At 36.8% G+C, this 23405-nt stretch overlaps 1 non-coding gene across 1 annotated transcript; it reads left to right on the forward strand.

Annotated features, from left to right (window-relative positions):
• The first annotated feature begins 7343 nt into the window (after positions 1–7343).
• Positions 7344–7449, forward strand: LOC128287115 (small nucleolar RNA R71). The gene has a single exon (XR_008277812.1). It is a non-coding gene; the product is annotated as a small nucleolar RNA R71 (small nucleolar RNA).
• The last annotated feature ends 15956 nt before the right edge of the window (positions 7450–23405 follow it).

The following is a 23405-nucleotide window of genomic DNA, read 5'->3' on the forward strand; positions in this document are numbered from 1 at the left end:
GCTAAAATATGGACAAATGATACGAATGAATTGGTTTTTGAATTGTATATGGTAGTCGTATGTATGTGTTTGATTGAGAAGTAAATTTGTTTGAATTAGCTCAAGAGCTTAGAGGACCAAAGTTGGATAAAAGGAAGGAAAAAGTGATCGAATAGCCGTCGAAATCGTTCGACAACATCCGAGGTAAGTCTTCGAGTAATGACCCTACTTGAATTATATTGAAATGATTTGTCATATTATGGCAGATAGCCGAATGTGCGTAAGGACTACGTTATAAAGTCAATTGAAATCATGCTCTTTGTGTGTGGCTATTGAGCTGAAATTGGAAAGGTTTGATAAATGTTTTGTGTTTGAGCCTTAGTAACGAAAATGAAATATTGATGTGTCATGATTATTGATATATGTGTGCATGAGCATTTGAATGATACCCGGGCTAAGTCCCGAAGGCATTTATTCTAGTGATTATATCCGGGCTAAGACCAAGGCATTCGTATGAAGTTGTTATATCCGGCTAAGACCAAGGCATTTGTGCGAGTTGTTATATCCGGCTAAGACCAAGGCATTTGTGCGAAGTTGCTATACCGGGTTAAGACCAAGGCAATTGTGCTTGTGGTTATATCCGCTAAATTCAAGAAACTTGGGTTGAAGGTGAGCGTTTTGTGCTGTAATAAATTCAATTAATACGCTCGAAAAACCCAAACGATAAGGTATGTTTGCATGTGCATCGGAAAAGTCGATTCGTTTGAAATAGTATTCGTTCAATCGACTAACGAACTTTCGGCTCTTAGATAGGTTGATACCTTGTGTGTGTATATGTTGATGAAGTGTGAAGTAAGTATGATTATGAGAATGTGTATTAGTAAAGTGATTCATTTAGCTATGTGAACGTAATATTTTAGTCAAAGCCGATTTCATTACTTGAAACTTACTAAGCATTAAAATGCTTACCCCGTTGCTTTGGCTCTTTGTTTTCTAGATTTTGTTCGTTAGCTATCGGATTCGGGATCATCGAAGTCGAAGTCATCCACACTATCAAAGCCCTTTGGTACTCTTTTAGTTGAACTCTGGATATGGCATGTATAGGACTACCCTTTGTTGTTTTTCAAGTACTTTTTGTGATGTATGTGTGTATAGCCATGCGAAAATGGCTCGTAGAAGTGGAGTATGGCATTAGACCATTTGTGTTTATGTATATATATATGGTTTCATGATGTGACTATGGACTGGAATGGAAGTGTTGGGCAAATGATCAGCCATTGGAATGGCTAAATATGATCATATGTGGACCTATGTATGACAAAACTCTAGTTGGTCCATGGAAACCACGAAATAGGTAAAATTTACCTTGAAAACAGATGCTGACAGCAGCAGTGGTGTGGATTTGAAAAATCACTAAAATTTTTAGGAATGGAATTAAATATTGAATAAATTATGTAATCGAACCTTGATGAATCTATTTTCATATGAAAGTAACGAAATGATCATATGAACAGTATATTAAGAGATATTAAAGTTCTCGTGAAACAGGGCCAGAACGGGTTTTGGATCCCCTGTTTCAACTTTTAAAATTTACCATAAATTATCCAGAGACAATTAGAAGTCATGCCTTATATGTATAGATTTCCCTTTGAGTCTAGTTTCATTAGAAACAAACGGCATGAGTATTGAAGCTCTGTACAGGGAGATATCGAAGTCGTAATACATAAAGGTCAGAGTAGTCGAACTCAGAATCAGGGGAGATTTTAACTAATAAAATGTACCAATTGGCCCAACCAAAAATTCTAGAAATAAATCCACAGATGGATATATGAGTCTAATTTCAGGGAAAATTTACGGAATCAGTTTTCGAGTTTTGGAACTCGAGATATGATTTTTAAGACGACAGTGACGCAGTTAGCCAGCCTGTCTGAATTTTTTTTTTAAATGGACTGTGAAAACAAAGTAATTAAATCTGTTAGCACCTCGCGTTCGACTCCGGCAACGGTATCGGGTACGGGGTGTTACACTTTAGACAATATAATGAAGCATAATTACTCGTAATGAAATAGCTGAAAATAAATATTGTAAAAACTCAAGATAAAATAGTATTAAAAGGAAATAAAAAAATAATTTCAAAATATAGAGACAAAAATAAAATAAATAATAGGTGTTTATAGAGAAATTGGGGCACACAGCTGAGGGGCATGCCTGTTTGCTCTCATTTTAGCCCGTGTGTTTTGTGGTTTTCGAAACTGGGCGCATTGGTGTACACAGCCATGTTGCACGACAGTGTCGATCTCCATTCGTTTCTCCCATGCCCGTGTATGCAGGCCCACGCTCGTGTTATTTTGACAGGCTCGACCACGGTCGGTGGGCACGGTCTTGTCGATCTCCCGTGTTACTTTGGAAGGATTTCCCATGACCACGTTGCACGGCCGTGGCAACTTTATCGGATCCTGTGTTGGGGAAACATTTTTGCTCTGTTTTCACACGGCCGTATTGCACGGCCGTGTTGCATCCCATGGTATGTGCATGGCCTACAATACGCCCGTGTGCCTGGCCGTGTGGTTTGGGAAATCCTGTGTTCAGTGACTCAGTTAGTGAATTAAATGTTAAAGACTAAAATTTAAAAAAGTTAACACTGTTAGTGCTCGGGGTGCCTCCCGAGAAGTGCTTGTTTATAGTCTAAGCTTGACTCTACCTTATGGGTATATTTAGGTAACTTCGTGGAGCTGTAGCTCCTCTTTATCGTCTTTAAAATTCTCACCGTTATACATTTTGAAATGATGTCCATTTACCTTAAAAGTGCCTTGTGATGGATGACTTACCTCTACTGTGTCATATGGAAACACAGTTTGAACTATGAAAGGACCTGACCATCTTGATTTAAACTTTCCAGGAGATAATTTGAGCCTCGAGTTATACAACAGGACAAGATCTCGAACTTCAAATTGCCTTCATTGCTTCAAATGGGCGTCGTGGCAGCGCTTCGTCACTTCCTTATATAGGTGTGAATTTTCATATGTATTGGTTTGCCACCCATCTAACTCGTTCAACTGCATCAACCTATTTTCATCTACAAGTTTGGGGTCAAGATTTAGAAATTTTATAGCCCAGAATGCCTTGTGTTCTAACTCAAACGGTAGGTGACAAATTTTCCCATAAACAAGTCTATAAGGTGATGTTCCTATGAGAGTCTTAAATCAGCTCTATAAGCCCATAAAGCATCATCTACTTTCATCGCCCAATCCTTCCTGTTTAATTCTACTGTCTTTTCTAGGATACGTTTAAGCTCTCGGTTCACTACTTCGACTTGGCCACTAGTTTGAGGGTGATAAGGGGTAGCTGTTCTGTGATGAACTCCGTATTTCTTAAGGATCTTGTCGAATTGGGTGTTACAAAAATGAGTACCCCTATCACTGATAATTGCTCTAGGTGTACCAAATTGAGAGAAAAGTTGCTTAAGGAATCGTACTACTACTCTAGCATCATTAGTAGGTAAAGCTTGGGCTTCAACCCATTTGGACATATAATCAACAACTACTAAGATGTATTTATTCCCGAATGAACTAGGGAATAGACCCATGAAGTCGATACCCCAAACATCAAATATTTCACATGAGAGCATATATGTCCGAGGGATTTCATCACGTTTGGATATATTACCTGTCCTTTGACATTTTTCACAATAAGTAACATACCTATTGGCGTCTTTGAATTGAGTGGGCCAATAAAAACCTGATTCGAGGATTTTATGTACGGTCTTATTTCCAACGTAATGTCCTCCAGTCGGTCTTGAGTGGCAATGTTCCAAGATTTTCAATGCATTTGTCCTTGTAACGCATCTCCTTATGATTTGATTTGCACATTTACGGAAAAGGAAAAGGGTCTTCCCAGAAGTAGTTTTTCACATTAGTGAAGAATCGCTTCTTTTGCTGATGTGTCAACCCTTTTGGGATAATGTTAACGGCTAAAAAATTTGTAATATCTACAAACCAAGGTACCTCAAAAACAGATATAGCAAAAAATTGTTCTTCAAGGAATGAATCATTTATTTCAATGTCATCTAGTTCTTTGGTACTTGAGTTTTCAAGCCTGGAGATATGGTCAGCTGCAAGATTTTCAGCTCCTTTCTTATCCTTAATTTTCAAGCCAAATTCCTGTAGTAATAAGATCCATCGAAACAGCCGAGGTTTTGCATCAGTTTTCATCAAAAGGTGGCAAAGAGTGGAATGGTCAGTATAAACGACAACTTTAGACAATATTAAATATGGCCTACATTTATCGAATACAAAAACCATAGCTAGCAGCTCTTTCTCTGTGGTGGTGTAGTTTTCTTGTGTGGCTGTCAAAGTCCTGCTAGCATAATAGATAGGATGAAAATGTTTACCTCTTCGCTGTCCCAAAACTGCACCTACTACAAAATCACTCGCATCGCACATTAGTTCAAAAGGTGAATTCCAATCAGGTGCAATTATAATTGGAGCTTTAGTCAGTTTATCCTTTAAAGTATTAAAGGCTTCTAAACACTCCTGATCAAAATTAAATGGCACGTCTTTTTCTAGTAATTTAGTCAAGGGCTTAGCTATTTTAGAAAAGTCTTTAATAAATCTTCTATAAAACCCAGCATGTCCTAAGAAGCTTCTAATAACCTTAATCGAATTAGGGGGAGGTAGTTTTTCAATGGTTTCAATTTTAGATTTATCAACCTCAATCCCTCTACTAGAAATTTTATGTCCTAACATAATACCTTCTTAAACCATAAAGTGACATTTTCCCAGTTAAGCACAAGGTTTGTTTCCTCACATATAATTAACACTTGTTTTAAATTTTTGAGGCAAAGATGGAAAGAGTTACCGAAAATTGAAAAATCATCCATAAATACCTCCATGACGTCTGCTACGAGTTCGTAAAAAATGACCATCATGCAGCGCTGAAAAGTAGTAGGAGCATTACATAATCCAAAAGGTATTCTACGATAAGCAAACGTACCGTATGGACATGTAAATGTCGTCTTTTCTCGATCTTCAGGAGCTATTGGGATTTGGAAATAGCCAGAGAGTTCGTCTAAAAAGCAGTAGTACATGTGTCCTGACAATCTTTCCGACATTTGGTCAATGAATGGAAGGAGAAAGTGATCTTTTCTCGTGGCATCATTTAGCTTCCTATAATCAATGCACACTCTCCAACCTGTGACTGTCCTTGTTGGGATTAATTCATTCTTCTCATTAGCCACAACAGTCATGCCTCCTTTCTTAGGAACAACCTGCACTAGACTTACCCAAGAACTGTCAGAAATAGGATAAATAATTCCAGCATCTAGGAGTTTAATTACCTCAACTTTAACAACTTCCTTCATGTTGGGGGTCAGTCGTCTTTGGGCTTGCACGTATGGTTTATATTCATCTTCCACTAAAATTTTGTGGGTGCAAAAAGAAGGGCTGATCCCTTTAATGTCAGAACTTTTCCAAGCTATGGCCCTTTTATGCTCTCTTAATACTTGGAGTAATTCTTCTTTCTCCTCAGGTTGCAAGTTGGATGCAATAATTACCGGTAATATGGAATTATTTCCAAGGAATGCATATTCCAAGTGATTCGGAAATTGTTTAAGTTCTAGTTTGGGAGGTTCGTCAATAGAGGGTTTTACTTAAGTTCATCTTTTACCTTAATTCCCTCATATTCTGCTAGTTTTGGGGAGGTTTCTTTGGAGTTTAGTTCGGTTCCTATTTTAGAATCATCATCCATCCCCTCTCTTTAGGCCAGACACAATTCCATTGTGTCTTCTGTACAATTTCCTGAAAAAAATCTTGAGTAGCATGGTCAATAGAGTCGATAAAATAACATGAGTCATCTTGTTCTCTAGAAAATCACATGGCATCATAAAATTTAAAAATAATCTCTTCGTCGCCTACTCTAAGTACCAATTTACCATCACCCACATCAATTACAACCCTAGCAATGGCAAAAAATGGCCGACCTAAGATTAAAGGCAGCTCAACATCATTATCCATGTCAAGCACAACGAAATCAACAGGGAATATAAATTTATCTACTTTTACAAGTACGTCCTCTATAATTCCCTTAGGATTTTAACAGATCTATCAGCTAATTGAATACTTATCCTGGTGGGTTTAGGTATCCCAAGACCAAGTTGTTTCAACATTTTATATGGCATCAAATTAATGCTGGTGCCTAAATCAGCTAGTGCTTTATCAACATTCAAACTACCAATTAAGCAGGGAATAGTAAAACTTCCTGAATCTTTCAGTTTGGTTGGCAATTTATTCTGGAGTATGGCTGAGCACTCTTCATTAGGTTCCATCATAGATAAGTCTTCAAACTTCCTTTTGTTTGTTAGAAGCTCTTTTAAAAAATTTTTATATGTAGGCATCTGTGATATAGTTTCAACAAAAGGTAAGTTAATATGCAGTTGTTTAAAAAGTTCAAGAAATATATTGAATTGTGCATCCATGCGGTCTTTCTTTAACTTTGCTGGGTATGGGATTGGTGGTCTATATTCTTTTGGCATTAGATTGTCATTATTTTTAGGTTCGACCTCCTTTCTGTCAGCTTCTTGTGGTGGCTTCTTCTCAGATTCAGCTAACACTTTCCCACTCCTTAGTGTAACTTCTTTCACATGCTCTTTTAGGTTGTGCTCAATATTACTCGGTAGGCTATCTTGTGGTCGTTCAGATATTAATTTAGCGAGCTGACCTATCTGAGTTTCGAGCCCTTGGATCGACGCTTGTTGATTCTTAAGGGCTGTCTCGGTATTCTGGAAATGAGTTTCTGACACCGAGATGAATTTTGTTAACATCTCCTCAAGGTTCGACTTCTTTTCCTACTGGTAAGGTGGTTGTTGAAAACCTGGAGGATGTTGTGGCCTTTGATTTCCTTGACTGCCCCATGAGAAATTGGGATGGTTCCTTCAACCTGCATTATAAGTGTTACTATACGGGTTATTTTGGGGTCTAGAGTTATTGTTACCCATATATTGGACTTGTTCCTCCTTGATGCTAAGGTTGAAGGGTTGATATTCTGTGCATGCTCCTCCTCCATTCGTATTGCACCTCATCACCAGATGTACTAGAGTAGAACCACACAAACCGTCAATCTTTTTATTTAAGAGTTCTACTTGGTTAGATAGAATAGTAATCACATCGAGGTTGAAAACACCGGCTGCTTTCATCGGCTTTGTCCTCATAACTTGCCACTGATAGTTATTTAGCGACATCTCCTCAATAAATTCATAAGCCGCCTCAGGTGTCTTATTATTGATAGTTCCACCAGCGGCTACGTCAATCATTTACCGAGTCAAAGGGTTCAGGCCATTGTGAAACATTTGGACCTGTAGCCAGAGTGGTAACCCATGGTGAGGGCATCATCGCAAAAGGTCCTGTATCTCTCCCATGCATCGTAGAGTGTTTCTAAATCCATCTGCACAAAATAGGAGATATCATTACGTAATTTGGCTGTTTGAAAAATATTTTAATAAAAACTTTTCAGTCATTTGTATCCAAGTAGTGATTGACCCTCGTGGTAACGAGTTCAACCACTGTTTAGCCTTATTTCTCAATGAAAAAGGGAATAACCGAAGGCGAATGGCGTCATCTCAAACGCCATTGATTTTAAAAGTGTCGCAAAACTCTAAGAAATTTTCCAAGTGAGCGTTGGGATCCTCATCCTGCAAACCATCAAACTAAACAAACTATTGTATCATTTGAATTGTGTTAGGTTTCAGTTCAAAATTATTTCCAGCAATAGCAGCTCTAACTATACTTGACTCAGTTCCTGTTAAATTAGGTTTAGCATAATCATACATAGTGCGTGGAGCAGGATTCTGATTTACTGGATCAGCAGCAATCGCATGAGGTAGCAGATTTTCTTGGTTTTCAGCCATCTCCTTAGTTGTGGTTGAAGTATCGTCCTCTTGCTCGTCCTCTGTGTATCTTAGGCTTCGCCTTATTTCTCTTCGGTTTTTGCGAACTGTGTGGTCGATCTCACCGTCAAAAAGTAGTGGTCCTGACGGGTTTCTTCTGGTCATAAACTAGAAAAACCTGTTAGAAGAAAATAAATAAAAAATTAGAAAAGAAATAAAAAATTAAATTGCAATAAACGTAAAATGGCTAAAGGAATAAAAATTGAGTGTTTCTAATATCCTAGTTCCCCGGCAACAGTGCCAAAAACTTGATACGTGATATTCGCGACAGGTTTTAAAGATTTATGAATGAATCATTCTTGAGACTAACTTATTATCACGATTAAGGCAAGTGTACCTGTGACATCCCTAATTTGACCCTAGTCGGGAAGTGGTTTCGAGACCACAAAGCCGAGTCACACAAATAATTGATTGTTAAATTTCATGTCTATTTTATGTTACAATTTATGTGTGAAATATTGATGCTTTGATTTTGTCAATTGAATGCGAATTTAATCAAAAGGGCTTATGTGAGAAACATTGAAAATGTGTTGGTTAATTTTTAAAATGGCCAAATTGTTGCATGGATTAAATATGGGGACTTGCATGTCAAAGTCCCTATTTTTCATGATAATGGCCGACCATGATGGTTTTAGGTGAGAAAATATGTATTTTATTTGTTGTAATGATGGCTAATAAATGATATTATATACATTTTGTTAAAGAATTAAATAAAGACTTATAAAATATGAAATAAAGTTTTATAATGGAAAAAAAAGGGGATGAAAACAAAGTTTTATCCATTCTTTCTCTCAATAGCCGGTTCTTAGGATCAAAGAAGAACAAAAGGGGGCCCTTAGACGTATGGCAATTATATTAGCAATTAGAGGTATGCTTGGCTTGATTTCTTGATAAGTTTGGTAAAGTTGAGTTGTTAAATAGATTTTGAAGTTAGCCCATGCATTTATTTTTGAATTTAAGAAGAATGATACATTCGACTATGCTTTGATGTGCTTGGATTTTTGTTCATTGAGTAAGTGATTGAGGAATGGTTAGAAGAATTTGAATGCTAAACTAGTTGATTTGTTTATAATGTCCGATTATGATCATTTATAGAGATGTGAATGAATTGTTGTTATGTGAATAAATATTTATTGATGATATATATATGTATTCGGCAATGGGATAAAATGTGTATTAAGGTAAGTTTCATGGTGATTATGCTTGTGATGTTGGGTTAATATTCGGCATTGAGTAATGTGGGGTAAGGTGATTAATCGGCTATGAAATTAGCTAAATTGAATAGGTATGTTTAATGATATGCTTAGTGTAATGTATAATCTTATAACTCGGTTTGGTATTGAGATAAAGGTTAGATGTATGATTGGATTTTGGTATGTGTTAAATTGGTTAATCAATGATTTAATATGACGAAATGTTAATGAATAACATAATTGGTTTGCACCTTAAATAGTTGAAATAAAGCTTGCCGATTATGATTAAATGTTTAAATTGTAATGGTCATATATAGGTATATATATATATATATATATATTTGCCTTATGTATGTACCATGTACACATAAGGACATTCAGCAATATGATTAAATTCATGTATAAGAAAGCATGATAAATTAAGTGACTCTTTGCTTGTGAATGTGAATTAGATATAAATTAAATAAGCATGAAATCGAGTCATGGCATGTTTTATTAAATATGATACATATTGAAATCTATTGTTTTAGATATAGATTAAATGATATGTGATTGCCAAATGTGATTGTTAAGTGAATAATATTAGTTAAGTACTTAAGAAAATCTATTGTTTTACTTAAGCTTAAGAGCAAAGAGGATCAAAGTCGGATAGGGGAAAAGAGAAAGTAAACGAATAGCCGTGGATATCTAGTCGTCGACCACTTCCGAGGTAAGTTTTAAGTGATTAAATGTTGAGTAAATTCAATCATAATAGGACATAATGAGTTGATTTAATAAGATATGATGTGGCCATGATATGTTTTAAACTCAATTGGTAAAGTTCATAAGTGTTTGGACTTGGAAATTTAAGAGCAAATTGTAATAATTTGCTTAGGACAGCAGCAGTAACGTGATTTTAGAAAATCACCATAAATTGTTGGTGAGGAATTATAGGCTGAATAAAATATGTAATCAAATCTTAATTAGTCTAGTTTCTTATAAAAGAAACCGTGTAAGCAAAGGAATTTCCTATAAAGAGATATTTAAAGTTGTGTGAGATAGTGTCAAAATGACTCCAAAATCCCCTATTATTTTTTTAGAAAATCATTATAAATCACACAAAAAAATTGTTATAAGATAAAATTTATATGCTTAGACTCCTTAATGAGTCTAGTTTCAAATGAAATAAACAAGAACATATTTTGAATTCTGTACAATGAGAAAGTTGATTCAGAGTGAAGAGTGGTCAATATAGTCAAACAAGTGAAATAGGGAAACTTTAAGAAAAATTCTGGTATTGATTGGTCAAACCAAAATTCTAAAAATTTTATGGATAGAAGATATATGAGTCTGTTTTCAGGAAAATTAACAACACTTCATTTGGAGTTTTGTAGCTCCAGTTACAAATAATTTAATGACTGTTGCTCAGAAAACAGCTTGTAGTGAATATGTGATTTTGTTGTAAACATTGATGAAACTATTTGAGTTGCTTATAAGCTATTGCTGAAATTGATGTACAAGATAAATATATATATGTGTGGTAAAGCCGAATGGCTAATGTGAAATATGTATGAGATATGTATATGTGGTAAAGCCGGATGGCTAACATGAAATATGTATGAGATATATATATGTGGTAAAGCCGAATGGCTAATATGAAATATGTATGAGATATATATATGTGGTAAATCCGAATGGCTAATGTGAAATATATATGAGATATGTATATGTGGTAAAGCCGAATGACTAATGTGAAATATGTATGAGATATGTATATGTGGTAAAGCCGAATGGCTAACATGAAATATGTATGAGATATATATATGTGGTAAAGCCGAATGGCTAACATGAAATATGTATGAGATATGTATATGTGGTAAATCCGAATGGCTAATGTGAAATATGTATGAGATATGTATATGTGGTAAAGCCGAATGGCTAATGTGAAAAATATATGAGATATGTATATGTGGTAAAGCCGAATGGCTAACATGAAATATGTATGAGATATATATATGTGGTAAAGTCGAATGGCTAACATGAAATATGTATGAGATATGTATATGTGGTAAATCCGAATGGCTAATGTGAAATATGTATGAGATATGTATATGTGGTAAAGCCGAATGGCTAATGTGAAAAATATATGAGATATGTATATGTGGTAAAGCCGAATGGCTAACATGAAATATGTATGAGATATATATATATATGTGGTAAAGTTGAATGGCTAATATGAAATATGTATGAGATATGTATATATGGTAAATCCGAATGGCTAATGTGAAATATGTATGAGATATGTATATGTGGTAAAGCCGAATGACTAATGTGAAATATATATGAGATATGTATATGTGGTAAAGCCGAATGGCTAACATGAAATATGTATGAGATATATATATATGTGGTAAAGCCGAATGGCTAACATGAAATATGTATGAGATATGTATATGTGGTAAATCCGAATGGCTAATGTGAAATATGTATGAGATATGTATATGTGGTAAAGCCGAATGGCTAATGTGAAAAATATATGAGATATGTATATGTGGTAAAGCCGAATGTCTAACATGAAATATGTATGAGATATATATATATGTGGTAAAGCTGAATGGCTAATATGAAATATGTATGAGATATATATATATGGTAAATCCGAATAGCTAATGTGAAATATGTATGAGATATGTATATGTGGTAAAGCCGAATGGCTAAAGTGAAATATGTATGAGATGTGTATATATTGTGGCCGAATGACCAAATGTGAAAGGTGTGTATTATTAGATTTTTGATGAGGCAAATGAATTACAAATATGACAGTCGATGTGAATGTTGTAACATGTGATTAAATGTACATGAAACCTGGAAATATATTCCGGGTAAGACCCAATGACTACGTGTGGAGATTATGTCCGGGTAAGACCCGATGACTACGTGTGGAGATTTTGTCCGGGTAAGACCCGATAACTACATGTAGGGATTATTCGAGCTAAAGGTCTCGCTGAAGATTCGAGTAAAGCATAAGATTATACGACTTCACAGTAACAATTGGTAATAAATACGTTCAATGCGTTAAGTTGGTCAGGTATGTATTTTGAGATTATATTTAAGCATGATTTGGATTAAATCACAAGGTTGTTATGTGATGCATATGTGAGTAAAGCAATAAGACTGTTCTATGATTATTGTGCATTTGGTCAATGTGAAAAGTTGGGTGAAAATATGTAATGTACCTATGTTTATAAGAGATCACTATCAAGTGAGAATTTATTTGCTTATTGTGTATTACGTAATTGTGTATATTCGGCCAAAAAGGGTAGTATACCTAGAAAGAGGTTATATGAGAATTCGTAAGATCAACTTTTAATTTGGTTGGTTAGGTATGTAATAAATACTTGTACATGTTAGACCCATCAGAATTAAATCATGATTGTAAAGTGAAAAGCAAATATGAAAATGCCATATGAATATGTGAGTATTCGGTTATGGAGAAATACTATAGGATATTGGGAGATATAGATTTTGATTTGTCCGATGAGGATAGATATGAAATGAAATGTTATATGTGAATCAAATAAACAAATTGGTTATATTTGGGTTCACTGCTTTTAAATTGCTTAAGACTTACTAAGCTTACAAAAGCTTACTCTGTTGTTATGTTTCTCTGTTTTATAGATTATTGATCCTGGCCTTTTTGCTCGGGGATCGTCAAGAACTTGTCACACTATCACTATCCTTTGCTTGGTACCGCTATGTTTTGGATTACCTTATGGCATGTATAGAATAGACTAGTAGTGGGAGGATGTTTTGGTTAATGTATATAAGCCATGCGAATATGACATCTTTTGAATGTTTACTTTTATAAGTTTTTAAATTTTATCCCTGGTTGTGTCTAGCAATTATCCAATTGAATGATCTTTACTTCAAGAAAATGTTCAAAATTTTACTGATCTGGCATGAGTTACAAGTCCGGTAATGCCCCTTACCTATTCCGGCGACGGTTACGGGATAGGGGTGTTACAGTACCTATAGAATAGTAGTATAGTTTAGCAAGACCAGATTGTTGAACCCAAAGGAACCACGAGTACTAGCATTTACTTCCTTTTTATTATCTAGCCTAAAAATTAAGAGGTTTGGTTGTTTAAACTAATTACTAAACTAAGAATGCACAGAAAGAAAATTTGGGAAAATACTTTTAGGAAAATTCGATTGATTAAGACAATACCTAAGAAAAAATCCACCTAGACTTTACTTGTTATTTGACTCAGAATCAGACGATTTATTCATTTGACTTGATCTATAGAAATCCGTAAGTTATATTATTATCTCTCTTGAGACTAATAAAGTCTAACCCTAGGTTGAAAATTGAAATCTCTTTCTAATTAACACCTTAGAATTGCGTTAACTCGATTTATGGATTCCTTTATTAGGTTTCACCCTAATCCGAATCTCTAAGCGCACAATCAACTCCGCTTAATTATGACAATTTTACTCTTAGACAGAGTCTATTCCTCCTCTGAATAAGAGCTTAACTTGAATCAATACCCTGGAATATTAAAACAAGAATTAAGAACACATAATTAAGAACAAGTCAAATATTTATCATACAATTCAGATAATAATAACAAGATCTGTCTTAGGTTTCATTCCCCTTAGGTATTTAAGGGGGTTTAGTTCATACTTATGAAAGAAAACATCTCAAAAGCATAAAGATAATGAAACATAAGAAAACCCAAAACTTCTGAAGGAACATGAAAGGAGATCTTCAGTCTTGATGATGAATCCGGCTTCTAAGCTAGATCAATCGGGTTTACTTGAGTAATTCCTTGCTTCCTACTTTACGTCCCCCTTCTAAGTGCCTCATCAGGTGTTTAAATAGGCTTTAGAATTCCTAAGAGCCCCCAAAATTGGCCTTTTCCGAATAGGTTATACTTGGGCTCGACAAGGACACGCCTATGTGCGATTACTCCAGCCCGTGGTCAAGGCTGTTGATCAGGCACGGACGTGTAGTCTACCCGTGTAAGTCATGCTTCGATCTTGCCAAAGGGACACGGCCGTGTGACACACTCGTATGAGAAAGTCCAGGCAGTGTTGATTTCCCACATGTGTCCATTTTCTCCATTTTTAACCCGTTGCTCGCTCTTTTTACTCTCCTATGCTCACCTAAGTATAAAACATGAAGTTAAAGGATTAGGAGCATAGAATTCACCAAATCTAAGGAGAAATCATCCATAAATGTGCTAAGCATAGGATAAAAATATGTATAATTGATCGTGATTTTGTGTGTGATAAGTTTTATAAATTTATAATGAATCATTCTTGAAACTAACTATTATCACGATGAAGGCAAGTGTACCTATCGAACAGTAGTATAGTTTTAGCAAGACCAGATTATCGAACCCAAAGGAACTAAAAGTACTAGTAATGACTGTCTTTTTATTATCTAGCCTAAGAATAATGGGGTTTGTTTTAACTAACTAGTTAACTAAACTAAGAATTCACAGAAAATAGAATTGGGGAATTACTTTTGGAAAAACGATTGAATTAAGACAATACCTAAGGAAAAATCCACCTAGACTTCACTTGTTATTTGACTCTGAATCGGAGGATTTATTCATTTGACTTGATCCGTAGAAATCCCCAAGTTATATTATTATCCCTCTCGAGACTAACAACGTCTAACCCTAGGTTGAATAATTGAAATCTCTTTCTAATTAACTCCTTAGGATTGCATTAACTCGATCTATGGATCCCCTTATTAGGTTTCACCCTAATCCGACAAAATCTTGTCACCTTATCTCTAGGTGTGCAACCAACTCCACTTAATTATGACAAATGTACTCTTAGACAGGGTCTATTCCTCTCCTGAATAAGAGGTTAACTTGAATCAATATCCTGGAATATCAAAACAAGAATTAAGAACACATAATTAAGAACAAGTCAAATATTTATCATACAATTTAGAAAATAATAACAAGATTCGTCTTAGGTTTCATTCCCCTTAGGTATTTAAGGGATTTAGTTCATAACTAAAAAGGAAAACATCTCAGAAGAATAATGAATACAAAACATAAAGAAAACCCAAAACTCCTGAAGGGAAATTGAGGGGAGATCTTTAGTCTTGATGATGAATCTGGCTTCTGAGATGGATCAATCGGCTTTCCTTGAGCAGTTCCCTGCCTCATCCTCTGTGTGTCCTTTTCCTCCTCCTCTAGGGTGTATTTATAGGCTTTGGAATGCCTAAAAGCCCTCAAAATTGGCCTTTTCTGAATTGGACTAAACTTGGGCTCGGCAGGGACATGCCCACGTGACACGCCCATGTGTGATTACTTCAGGCCGTGCTTGAACCTGTTAGAATGGCACGGGCGTGTGTTCTTTCCTTGTGAGTCATGCTTCAATTCTGCCAAATTGACACGGCTGTGTGGTATGCCCGTGTGAGGAAGTCCAGGCCGTGTTGATTTCCTATGTTGGCCCATTTTCTCTGTTTTTGGCCTATTTCTCATTCCTTTCGCTCTCCTATGCTCGCCTAAGTATAAAACATGAAATTAAGGCATTAGAAGCATCAAATTCACCAATTTTAAGGAAAAATCATTTATAAAATGTGTTAAGCATGGGGTAAAAATATGTATAAATTATGGTTTATCAAATACCCCCACACTTAAGCATTTGCTTGTCCTCGAGCAAAATCCTCAACTCATAATCAAAATAAATTTTTCTCAACTTATAATTTCTACCGATAATATCTCAAAATAATCTATAGGCAATCATACATTGAAATTTCAACTGAAAGAACATCAAAGTTTCAAACATTCCAAGTTGAGTATTTTATCATGAAAACATAGGTGTCTTCCCTCGTCTAAGTAATTACCTTTGATTCAAAATTTCACAGAGTTTCACATCTCACTAAAGATTCACTCAAATCACTCGAGGTGTTTAAGGACAATAAATGAGGCACTTAATAGTCAATAATGAAAAGTCATTACCATAGGCTTGTATGAAAATCAAATCTCCACCACTATAAATTGAGATGAAACATCAATTGAAAGGTCTTTAGAGGGTTGTAATGAGGCTTGGTTAGGGGGTGTGGTCACAAGCTGAAAGAAAGGGTTAGAATCAAGATTTAATTGAAAAATTACCTAACTAGAAAAATGACTAGTCAACAATTGCGTACAACAAAGCTTTCTTCTCAGAATATGGAATTTAACTTCTTTAGCTCAGAAGATCACTATTACTAATATGTATACATTTTTTTAAGAACAAGTCAAATTACTAAAAAAAAAAGAATAAAACATAGCGAAGCAATTATTCCAACTCAAATCTCGACAAAAATAGGGATCAAATTAATTTAGGGGATTTCAACAATAATGAGTTATGGGTTAATATTGAGGGTAAATAAATGAATGGGTTGTTAGGCTCAAGGCGGTTCACTAAGGGTTAATTGTGAAGGTAGGCTTTTATGGAGTGAGTGGGTTAAACCTAAGTGCCTTTATCATTTTGACATATCAAATCAAATCGTGTGGTCTTGACATGCATAATCAAGCAAGTTCTAGAATAACAATTCAATACTGACGCACTCATAATGAAAGTGAGCATGAAAGAAATAATAGATGCTCTAAAGGCTCAAGATCTCACAAAAATTATGACTTTTTGATGTTTAAACTTGTGAATTCCAACTTAAGATAATACCTAAACTTAAGGAAACAACCTAAAAGTTTTTAATTCTTCAAAAATCAACTTATCATACTTGATTCCTTGATGTCTTAAAGTTTAAACAATCAATGCATAAATGCCTATGTTTTAATTCAAGATATATCAATAAAAGTCATAAATCAATCAAAATTTATCCCAAACATGATATGAGAGCTTTTCAAGAGAACAAGGAAATCATTCAGTGATTTTTCTGATAGTGAAATGAATACCCTTCACACTTAAGATGTACATTGCCCTCAATGTACAAAGATAGATATGTAGAAAAGAATATAAAAATAAGAATGGGAAAGAAGTGAAACTTCTTAAGTGATAATGGATTTCCTTGAACTGGAGTTTTGGAAAATAATTGGCGTGAGGGAGGAGGAGGATACTCCGGTGGTGGTAGAGGTTTATTAGTCCATAAGTCCTGCGCCAAAAGAATATTATATCTAAAGTTGGTTTATGGTCGTGGTCGAGCAGGACATGGTAGTCGTGGAGAACCTTTCCCAGTGGAGTTTCGAGTCCCTGAGTAATAGTGAGCTTTGGAGCTCTTTATAACTGTGATAGAATCAGAAACTCTTTTAGGAAATATATAAGGAAGGGTAAGTACTCAATATGAATTAGCCAAAATTAAAAATTATAAAATAATAATTATAAGTCCTAATAAAAATAAGGTGAAAGAAAAATAAAAAGTAGTCTTAAAATAAAATAAAAGTAAAATAATAAAATAATAAATAAAAGTTTTTAAACATCTTCATCGCTAAATGGTTCGCGAGGTGGTGGCGGCGATGAGATGTGGAAGTGCTAATCTATTGTAGAGTAGCATCAATGTTATTAAATCATTGAAAACACTGCTGCTCGAATCGAGTGAGGCACTCAGAGATGTTAGCATATGAAGCCGCTGCATGAACTGGACGAGAAGGTGGTGGTGGCTGAGACGGTGGGTCCTCGTGACGTGGAGGGACATCGTCAATGTCCTCGGCGGCCTTTTCCTCGGAAGATCAGGCAAGATGATATTGAGGAGGGTAGGTTCCTCGGCGCTTCTCGATCATCCTCATACTTAGCATGCTCGAGATGCCCTGTGGGGATATTTGGCCCATGAGGGTGAGGGAGGATGATTAGGCTACTATGTTGAGGAGCCCAAAGTGTCACGTCAGTCGAGTCACATAAGGGCCAATTGAGATGGCCCCTTTCCTATGCCGCTCCGTCTGATGTTGAATGGCGAGGGCGATGAAATAAGCAAGGTCTATGACGTGCCCGTGCAACATACACCATAAAAAGTAGGCATTGTGAGTGTTGACGAAGCCAGTGTATTTTGTAACACCCCAAACCCGGCCCAGACATTATGGCCGGATTCGACGTGTCACATTAAAGTTTTTAAGAAAACCCATGCCTCTTTCAACGTCCTTCTTAGTGTTTTAAAAGATAGTCTTTGCTAAGTTAATAAAGTGAAGGGAAGCTATGCACCAGGTAGGTATCCAAGCAGAGGAGGTGAGCCATGAAGGTCGCTAAGTACCAAGCTCTTGATTGGATCCAATCCTAGACATGCCCACAACCATTGCCACACTTTGGTGCTAGGTTAGGTTTTGAGAAAAACGAGTTGGAATTCATTTAAGTAGATATTTTTGATACACCAATTAATTGTATCGTTGCGTTATTTTGAAAACAATTATCATTTTGGAAACGCGCCCCAGGTCTAACTCATATTGTTATTAGAAAAATATAGGGTATAAGATAAAATAATCCCAGAAAAATAATTAAAATGGCCTTATTACAACCCAAACCAAATAATAATATTAATAAGATAAAACTTATAAAGAAATAAATTGGCTACTTATTGCAATTAAAAGAAACAAAAACAGTAGTGTGACCATCTCCGAGTCCCTCGCAGCTCCAAACCATCTAAGCTTAAGAATTACAAGCACAGTTAGAAACGGGGTGAGTTTACGAAAACTCAGTGTGTAATCCCCAACAACAAACAAATAGTGAATAACACAGTGTCAGTACAATCTGGGCCAAAGCCCTATTCAGTAACAGTAAAGTCTGGGCCTTAGCCCTTAAATAGTAGCGATATGGGCCTAAGCCCTAATTCAGTCTCGACATATACTGGGCCGAAGCCTTTTCATAAATCATATCACTGGCCGAAGCCTTTACTGTAAGCGGTATGGCCCAAAGGCCCATTTCAATATCACATGTAATATCAATGAATGTATGCAAGCCCATTTGGGGAGACTACTCAACCTACCATCCGCTACTCTCCACCCGTACCAACCAACACACCATGTGGGGAATAACTCGACCCACCCAACCAAACTCTCCTTCGGCAAGATAGTGCTTTATCATATAACCGAGGCCTAGCCTCTTTAATAACTGGGCAAAGCCGTTTTTGATAAACCGGGCAAAGCCCTTTTCGGTAAACTAGGGCATAGCCCTTTTAGCACTTCCTCCATTTATAAAACCCAACCCATGCAACATGTCATGTATGCAGAATGTCATGCCCATAGTTGAATCAAACAATCACAGCCAAGTCATTCATATCACCAACATATATTCACAATCAAATCCATCAACCACACAGTCCAAGTCAGTCACTTGCCCACAAGGGCAAAACAGTCATTTTTCATATTATAAGGGTAATTTCGTAATTTTACCAAATATCAGGGTTTTCCATGTTCATTAACAATTATCAATATTTTCGAGTGTTTAAACAATGATCTTTAACCCACTTTATCAAATTCGGGCTTTTGGGCCCAAAACCTCTAATGGGCCCTACGAACGCTGATTTAGCCACTAAGCCTGCTTAATCCAAATTTTACAACAGTACTAACCATGTTAACATGCAACTTTTCCAGATTCCATTTTCTATCAGTTTTACCCAAATGGGCCCGAAAGCCCATTGGGCCCGATTCCAGCCCATTGAGGCCCAACTTACCATCGTGCACAAAATTGCGCTCTTACCGGCTCCATCGATCCAAACACCGATCATATCATATCTATCGCATATTTAAGCAAAGGCAAAATCACAAGTTCCCGAAATGCCAGAATTTTAGCATTTCGGCTTTTCGGCGAATATTAATCTAAGCTACTGCGAGGGTTATTACACACTTGTTATGGGTTGAAGTTGAAACGTTTCCAAAATCAATCACCTACGATAACCACCACCTATAACTCAAACTTAACCAATCCAATATCAATATATGTAAATCCTAAGCACATCACCATACGGAACATAAGGGCATATTCGTCATTTTACCACATGTGGGTATTACGGTCACTTTACCCTCTGTGGGCTTTACGGTCTTTTTACCTATTAGGGTGTTTTAGTCATTTCATCCTACAAGGGTGTTTTGGTAAATCTAACAACCAAGGGTATTTCAGTAATTTTGTAAACCAATGGTATTTCTATAAATTTTAGAAAGTAAAGGGTATTTCTGTAATTTTGTAAATTAGGGGTATTTGGTAATTTTACAAATTGAGGGTATTTCGGTAATTTAACAAACCAGTGGTATTTTGGTAATTTTACAAACTAGGGGTATTTTGGTAATTTTACAAACTAGGGGTATTTTGGTAATTCTATCCTCTGTGGGTATTTCAGTAATTTCACAATCGAGGGTAAAACGATAATTTTGTAAACTGAGGGTAAAATGGTAATTTTATAAATCGAGGGTAAAATGATAATTCTATAAATCGAGGGTACTTTGGTAATTTTACAAGAGGGCATTTCAATAATTGGTAAAGTAAAGTATTCTAAACAGGGATAACAATACAAATGGCCCTAAAGCCCATTCTCGGCCCAAATAGGCCAACACGCTCGTGTGGCCCTTTTAGCCCAAATCTAGCCACGAATATGGGATTCACCTAGCCTAGTCTAATATTTACTACACAATCAAACAACTTATCCAATTAGGCCCGCAGGCCCATTGGGCCCACATAGCCCCTTTCGGCCCATCACGGCCCGAAGTAGCCATCCTACAGCTAGAGTAGTGATAAATACACACCTGATAGGAGACTGGAGTTAATCCACTCTCCGAGCACTCTTAGCCGATGCCCAACCCAAACGAGCACGCCATACAGCGAAAGGGATCAACCAAGAAAGGTACCTTTACTCTCCTCATGGTTCCTCTATTTAAAGCCGACCAGAACCACTCTTATGTTAGCTTCCGATGTGGGATCCTCCAACATCAGAGTTTAAATTCAACACCAACTCTTGCCGCCCCCTATTAGCAAAATAAATGCTCCTTGCTTGCCATGGGATTCGAACCCATGCCTCTCCTCAGATGCTCCACACGCTAGTTGCCATTAAGCCACAAGGCTTTTTGTGTCATATTTTATCCCCAATTAATTATAAAGTCTAAAGGGCAAAGTCCAGGTTCCCTTAAAAAAACCAAAATAAATTACAAGAGCCAAGGCTTGAACCCAGGCTCCCATACAACCTTAATGACGCCACAACCACTAGACTACAAGCTTCCTTATGTCATTTATTTAACACAATAATTTAAAAGGCCCTCATCCAAGCATCCAGGTTTTTTTTTTCACTTAATACCAAAATTTTTGCTAAAGCCCAAGTTTGAACCCAAGATTTCTCTAACACTTCTTAGGGCCATTAACCACCAAAGCAGACATTTAATTGTGTCATTTCATTGCACAATTAAATACCTATATACAACCTCCTTACGGACCCGCACTCAAGGCCCAATACTTCTAGGCCCAAATTCGGGGTGTTACACATTCTCTCCTTCCGGTTAACGTGTGAGCCAAAATAGCATGTAAGTACCTCAGATACGGAGGCAGAGCCGATGCCTTGGAGTGGCTAGGATTGTAGGAGGTAGCGACGGGGGCGAGGGCATCCCAGCACTTTGAGGGGGAACGATAGATGTGGCGGCTGAGAGCATGTAAGTCATTCTCCTCCTTGACCTCCTTCGTATATAAGCCCAGTGCAGTACTGAATTCTGGGACTTAGCTGGTGGACTAATTCACTGAGGCAAAATTGGAACGTGCTGGGATCATCGTAGTTTGTCATTACGGTCTGAAGATGAAACATTGAGCATAGTTCCATCGTGAGCTAGAGATATGTTGGCTCGATGATCCCGAATAAAAGCTCCTAAGGGTCGGCAGTTAGGAGAGCCCGAATTGCATCAGTCAACTAAACTTGTTCTACTGTAGCCCAGTCGATGCAGCGGCCCGCAATTAAAGGTCAGGCCCGGAGTATTTGGAAAAGTTTTTCTTGGGGCCCAATGGGGAACTGCAGGAAAGGGTGGCGAATTTTCGCGGTAGGACCCGAGGAAGATGATGCTCCCTTTCTTTTCTTTGAAGCAAGGACGTCGACCTTTTTACCAGGTGAAGACGACATTGTATACTTGCAATATAAAAAGAACAATAGTAGGTAAACGAATTTAAAAAGGAAAAAGCCATACATTTGAACTAACAATGTCAGCCAAAACTACTAATTCTAACAAAACTCAACCAAAATAATCAATTTGATAGCATAATTTCGTGACATTAGTAGGGTAATAGCATGAGAATGAGCATAGTAATGGCATGGGTATGACAATAGAATGAGGCTTTCCTAACAACTAGATTCAACACGAAATGTATGATAAATAACCTAAGAATGCAAATTAAATAATAGAATAATGAGCAAAATGAAAATATTATGAGAAGAATGAAGATTATTTTGATACTAAGCATTAGAAATAAGTAAAATAGGAGTGAAAAGAGTAAACAAACGCTAAGGGACAGAGATTGGGCGTCAAAAATGGAGTGGGAAGTGGTGCACGGGCGTGACAGGGAGGCCGTGTGGACTTGCAACAGCTAGGGTTAGGGATTTTGAGTGAAGAAGACAATGAATAGTGCAAGGTGTTTATAGATTTTGGGACACACGCTCGTGTTCCCCAATTTTTTCCTGTGTTATTCACGAATTTTAAATTTGTGCGCGTCTGACAGTTGCCCCACGCCCGTGTTCCTTGGGCGTGTGGGTGCACATGGCCTCGCTTCCCCCATGCCCGTGTATATAGTCCCACGCCCGTGTTCAATTAACAGGTTCGACCACAGTTGCTTGGCACGGGCGTGTCGCACACCCGTGTTAATTTGACAGGTTTAGCCACGGTCTTAAGTTACGGGCGTGTCGCACGCCCATTTTTTTTTTGGTACCTTCGCCCATGGCCATGTTGCACGGCCATGGCGATTTATCGTAGCTCGTGCTAGGAAAAAGCTTTGCCCTATTTCCACACGGCCTAAGGCACGTCCATGTGCTAGGCCGTGTCTGTATGGGAAACCTGTATTCAAGAGCTCCGTTAGTAAGTTAGGTGTTAAAACACTAAAATTTAAAGAAGTTAATACTGTTAGTGCTCGAGTTGCCTCTCAAGAAGCACTTATTTATAGTCTAAGCTCGACTTGCTTCTCCATTGAATGGTCATGGTGGTTCGAGGAGTTTATACTCCTCATTCCGGCTGTGAATCTTATCAAAATAACGTTTTAGGCGGGTACTGTTTACCTTAAAAGTGCCAAACTTAGGATCATTTACCTCGACTTTACCGAATGGGAAAATGCTAAGTACCGTAAGAGGGATTTCGTCATTCGGTTTGGTAGTGATAATGTGAGGATCTGCGGCATCTAATAAAACT

Source organism: Gossypium arboreum, chromosome 13, assembly GCF_025698485.1.
Source record: "Gossypium arboreum isolate Shixiya-1 chromosome 13, ASM2569848v2, whole genome shotgun sequence".
In the NCBI taxonomy this organism is placed as follows: domain Eukaryota; kingdom Viridiplantae; phylum Streptophyta; class Magnoliopsida; order Malvales; family Malvaceae; genus Gossypium; species Gossypium arboreum.